The 6,192-nt window shown below is 55.4% G+C and overlaps 1 protein-coding gene across 1 annotated transcript in view; it reads right to left on the reverse strand.

Annotated features, from left to right (window-relative positions):
• CNTFR (ciliary neurotrophic factor receptor) overlaps positions 1 to 2,873 on the reverse strand; it is a 532,905-nt gene extending 530,032 nt beyond the window's left edge. The window contains exon 1 of the mRNA XM_083155437.1: positions 2,859 to 2,873. The gene's annotated coding sequence lies outside the window, so the exon portion shown is untranslated. The remainder of the gene's footprint in view (positions 1 to 2,858) is intronic.
• Between the last annotated feature and the right edge of the window lie 3,319 nt (positions 2,874 to 6,192).

Genomic DNA, 6,192 nt, shown 5'->3' on the forward strand with positions numbered 1-6,192 from the left:
ACTGCTCCCCTCATACCTCACTGCTCCCCTCACACTGCTCCCCTCACACTGCTCCCCTCACACTGCTCCCCTCATCCCTCACACTGCTCCCCTCACACCTCACACTGCTCCCCTCACACCTCACACTGCTCCCCTCACACCTCACACTGCTCCCCTCACACCTCACACTGCTCCCCTCACACCTCACACTGCTCCCCTCACACCTCACACTGCTCCCCTCACACCTCACACCGCTCCCCTCACACCTCACACCGCTCCCCTCACACCTCACACCGCTCCCCTCACACCTCACACCGCTCCCCTCACACCGCTCCCCTCACACCTCACACCGCTCCCCTCACACCTCACACTGCTCCCCTCATACCTCACACTGCTCCCCTCACACTGCTCCCCTCACACCTCACACTGCTCCCCTCATACCTCACACCTCACACTGCTCCCCTCATACCTCACACTGCTCCCCTCACACTGCTCCCCTCACACCTCACACTGCTCCCCTCATACCTCACACCTCACACTGCTCCCCTCATACCTCACACTGCTCCCCTCACACTGCTCCCCTCATACCTCACACTGCTTCCCTCACACTGCTCCCCTCATACCTCACACTGCTCCCCTCACACTGCTCCCCTCATGCCTCACACTGCTTCCCTCACACTGCTCCCCTCATACCTTACACTGCTCCCCTCACACTGCTCCCCTCATACCTCACACTGCTCCCCTCATACCTCACACTGCTTCCCTCATCCCTCACACTGCTCCCCTCATACTGCCCACTGCTCCCCTCACACTGCTCCCCTCACACTGCTCCCCTCATACCTCACACTGCTCCCCTCACACTGCTCCCCTCACACTGCTCCCCTCATACCTCACACTGCTCCCCTCACACTGCTCCCCTCATACCTCACACTGCTCCCCTCATACCTTACACTGCTCCCCTCACACTGCTCCCCTCATACCTCACACTGCTCCCCTCATACCTCACACTGCTCCCCTCACACTGCTCCCCTCATACCTCACACTGCTCCCCTCATACCTCACACTGCTCCCCTCACACTGCTCCCCTCATACCTCACACTGCTCCCCTCACACTGCTCCCCTCATACCTCACACTGCTCCCCTCACACTGCTCCCCTCACACTGCTCCCCTCATACCTCACACTGCTCCCCTCACACTGCTCCCCTCATACCTCACACTGCTCCCCTCATACCTCACACTGCTCCCCTCATACCTCACACTGCTCCCCTCACACTGCTCCCCTCATACCTCACACTGCTCCCCTCATACCTCACACTGCTCCCCTCATACCTCACACTGCTCCCCTCACACTGCTCCCCTCATCCCTTACACTGCTCCCCTCACACCGCTCCCCTCACACCTCACACTGCTCCCCTCATACCTCACACTGCTCCCCTCACACTGCTCCCCTCACACCTCACACTGCTCCCCTCATACCTCACACTGCTCCCCTCATACCTCACACTGCTCCCCTCACACTGCTCCCCTCACACCTCACACTGCTCCCCTCATACCTCACACCTCACACTGCTCCCCTCATACCTCACACTGCTCCCCTCACACTGCTCCCCTCATACCTCACACTGCTTCCCTCACACTGCTCCCCTCATACCTCACACTGCTCCCCTCACACTGCTCCCCTCATGCCTCACACTGCTTCCCTCACACTGCTCCCCTCATACCTTACACTGCTCCCCTCACACTGCTCCCCTCATACCTCACACTGCTCCCCTCATACCTCACACTGCTTCCCTCATCCCTCACACTGCTCCCCTCATACTGCCCACTGCTCCCCTCACACTGCTCCCCTCACACTGCTCCCCTCATACCTCACACTGCTCCCCTCACACTGCTCCCCTCACACTGCTCCCCTCATACCTCACACTGCTCCCCTCACACTGCTCCCCTCATACCTCACACTGCTCCCCTCACACTGCTCCCCTCACACTGCTCCCCTCATACCTCACACTGCTCCCCTCATACCTTACACTGCTCCCCTCACACTGCTCCCCTCATACCTCACACTGCTCCCCTCACACTGCTCCCCTCACACTGCTCCCCTCATACCTCACACTGCTCCCCTCATACCTTACACTGCTCCCCTCACACTGCTCCCCTCATACCTCACACTGCTCCCCTCACACTGCTCCCCTCACACTGCTCCCCTCATACCTCACACTGCTCCCCTCATACCTCACACTGCTCCCCTCACACTGCTCCCCTCATACCTCACACTGCTCCCCTCATACCTCACACTGCTCCCCTCACACTGCTCCCCTCATACCTCACACTGCTCCCCTCATACCTCACACTGCTCCCCTCACACTGCTCCCCTCATACCTCACACTGCTCCCCTCACACTGCTCCCCTCATACCTCACACTGCTCCCCTCACACCTCACACTGCTCCCCTCACACTGCTCCCCTCATACCTCACACTGCTCCCCTCATACCTCACACTGCTCCCCTCATACCTCACACTGCTCCCCTCACACTGCTCCCCTCATACCTCACACTGCTCCCCTCATACCTCACACTGCTCCCCTCATACCTCACACTGCTCCCCTCACACTGCTCCCCTCATACCTCACACTGCTCCCCTCATACCTCACACTGCTCCCCTCATCCCTTACACTGCTCCCCTCACACTGCTCCCCTCATACCTCACACTGCTCCTCTCGTTTTCTCCCAACATCCAAGGTCACATCTCGGGCACTCCTCATCTCTTCCAGCATATGAAGCTCCCCCTGCCCCGGTGCCCGGCACTCACACACGTTCCCCTGCAGCGCCCAAATCTCACCCTGCGCTGGCGCTGCGTGCAGGAGTAACCGCGCTCTCACCTGCTCCGGGATGTACTGCGGCGGCTCCTCCCCCTCCCCGAGGTGAGTGACAGCAGCGCCGCACAATCCTGTGCAGCCACACCCTGCCCATACACAGCCCCAACCCCTGCCAATACATAGCCCCGCCCCCTGTCCATGCACAGCCACAACCCCTGCCGATACATAGCCCCGCCCCCTGCTCATGCACAGACCTGCCAAGCCACAGCCACGGCCCCGCCCCCTGTCCACACACACAAAGCCCCGCCTCCTCTCCACACGCACACAAATAGATAGCCCCGCCCCCTGTCCACACACACACACACACACACACACACATAGCCCCGCCCCCTGTCCACACGCACTCACACAAAGCCCTGCCCCCTCTCCACACGCACACACACAAATAGATAGCCCCGCCCCCTGTCCACACACACACACACACACACATAGCCCCGCCCCCTGTCCACACACACAAACACACACACACTAAAATTATTTGATAGGGGGAAAAAAACCATGATTTTTGCACATGCTCAAACATCTGCAGCGTGGCTGTCTGGGGCCATCCCAACACCATCAAATGTTTACCAACAACCATTGTAATGCTTCCATGGAATGGTAAAACCACTACTAACAAAAACATAGATGTGCGAGAACCATCGCAATGCGATGTCCATCTGTCGGCTGCTGGGGCAAACTGCTGCTTGGTGCTAAATCCCGCTCATCGCACTTCCAACCCCCCCCCCCCCCCCCCCCCGTGCAAGTCTGCGAATGGAGCGCAGGTCAGCTGCAAATTCACACGCATTTACTCATTCGCCATGGAACCCTGTGTGTGCACCTGGACACGCCTGCCTTTTACCCACCACTCCCAGAAAACGTCTGGTTACGGTGGCTTCTTCAAGTTGAGAGGGGGATTGCTGTTTGGCCTCGCGCATTCGTTATGATCTGCACGTCTGCGCAGTCATTTGATAATTTGACCGGCTTGCAAATTCGCACAACAGCTATTAGGTCTGATGAATCGGGCCCACGAAGCGAAACGTGACAAATTTGCCACATTTTACTCTGTTTTCTGTATATTTATATCTTTAAGTGCAGGGTCTGCTCGTGTGGCAAGTGCATTATACCCCTTTTACACCAGAGGTTGGACCCGGGATATTGCCGCTCCAGTCCGGGGCAGGGCATGGTGTAAATGGGCTGTAAAAAAATAACACGGGTACTGTTCCCCGGGAATCTGACCCGGCAAATGTTCAGGGTCGGACACGGGGCTTATCCGGGGCTCAGGGTGGTGTAAATGGTCATTATCTGGTTATTTGGTGGGTAGAGGGGCGCGAAGAGCTGATTGGTGCTTCTGCGGCTCTGGCAGATGATGTAATCTGCTGGAGACCCGCACAGGGCGCATGTAGCAGCGCAGCAGCAGGGTTACCACGCTCTCTCCTTCGGCACAAATATTGGTGTCGAGATCTAGACCTCTCAGCCAAGAATTGTGCTCTCCTCCTCCAAGTGTGAAGCAAGTAGCACAGGGTGAGAAGCTGCTTCAAACTCTCAATTGCTGAAAAGTACGGCACAAACTGCAACACAGCTACTCCGTCTGCCATCTTTGCTGCAATGCTGGGAGCAGAACCCACTCCCTCCCTTTCTTGTGACCTCATCTCAAACAGCCCAAAGGTCCATTTTTAATGACACCAGCAAGGAAAGACAGGGCTGATCCGTTTTCAGTGTGAAAGGGCCTTACCCGGGAATAACCCTGATTGAATTGCAGTGTAAATGGGGTCTGAGGCAGGGCATGCCCTGGCAATTTCCCGTGTTCGATTTCCCGGGTCCTACCCGGTATTCTGGTGTAAAAGTGGTATTACTGCCTCACAGCGCTGAGGTCATAGGTTCTATCCCCACCATGTGTTATATATACAGGGCAGTACGGATGGTGTAATGATTACATTACTGCCTCACAGCGCTGAGGTCATGGGTTCTATCCCCACCATGTGTTATATATACAGGGCAGTACGGATGGTGTAATGATTACATTACTGCCTCACAGCGCTGAGGTCATAGGTTCTATCCCCACCATGTGTTATATATACAGGGCAGTACGGATGGTGTAATGGTTACATTACTGCCTCACAGCGCTGAGGTCATGGGTTCTATCCCCACCATGTGTTATATATACGGGGCAGTACGGATGGTGTAATGGTTACATTACTGCCTCACAGCACTGAGGTCATGGGTTCTATCCCCACCATGTGTTATATATACGGGGCAGTACGGATGGTGTAATGGTTAGCATTACTGCCTCACAGCACTGAGGTCATGGGTTATATCCCCACCATGTGTTATATATACACGGGGCAGTACGGATGGTGTAATGGTTACATTACTGCCTCACAGCACTGAGGTCATGGGTTCTATTCCCACCATGTGTTATATATACGGGGCAGTACGGACGGTGTAATGGTTAGCATTACCACCTCACAGCACTGAGGTCATGGGTTCTATCCCCACCATGTGTTATGTATACGGGGCAGTACGGATGGTGTAATGGTTACATTACTGCCTCACAGCACTGAGGTCATGGGTTCTATTCCCACCATGTGTTATATATACGGGGCAGTACGGACGGTGTAATGGTTAGCATTACTGCCTCACAGCACTGAGGTCATGGGTCTATCCCCACCATGTGTTATGTATACGGGGCAGTACGGATGGTGTAATGGTTACATTACTGCCTCACAGCGCTGAGGTCCTGGGTTCTATTCCCACCATGTGTTATATATACGGGGCAGTACGGATGGTGTAATGGTTAGCATTACTGCCTCACAGCACTGAGGACATGGGTTCTATCCCCACCATGTGTTATATATAAAGGGCAGTACGGATGGTGTAATGGTTAGCATTACCACCTCACAGCACTGAGGTCATGGGTTCTATCCCCACCATGTGTTATATATACGGGGCAGTACGGACGGTGTAATGGTTAGCATTACCACCTCACAGCACTGAGGCCATGGGTTCTATCCCCACCATGTGTTATATATACGGGGCAGTACGGACGGTGTAATGGTTAGCATTACCACCTCACAGCACTGAGGTCATGGGTTCTATCCCCACCATGTGTTATATATACGGGGCAGTACGGACGGTGTAATGGTTACATTACTGCCTCACAGCGCTGAGGTCATGGGTTCTATTCCCACCATGTGTTATATATACGGGGCAGTACGGATGGTGTAATGGTTACATTACTGCCTCACAGCGCTGAGGTCATGGGTTCTATTCCCACCATGTGTTATATATACGGGGCAGTACGGATGGTGTAATGGTTAGCATTATTGCCTCACAGCACTGAGGCCATGGGTTCTAT

The sequence above is a fragment of the Crinia signifera genome, chromosome 1, assembly GCF_055691185.1.
Source record: "Crinia signifera chromosome 1, ASM5569118v1, whole genome shotgun sequence".
Taxonomy (NCBI): Eukaryota; Metazoa; Chordata; class Amphibia; order Anura; family Myobatrachidae; genus Crinia; species Crinia signifera.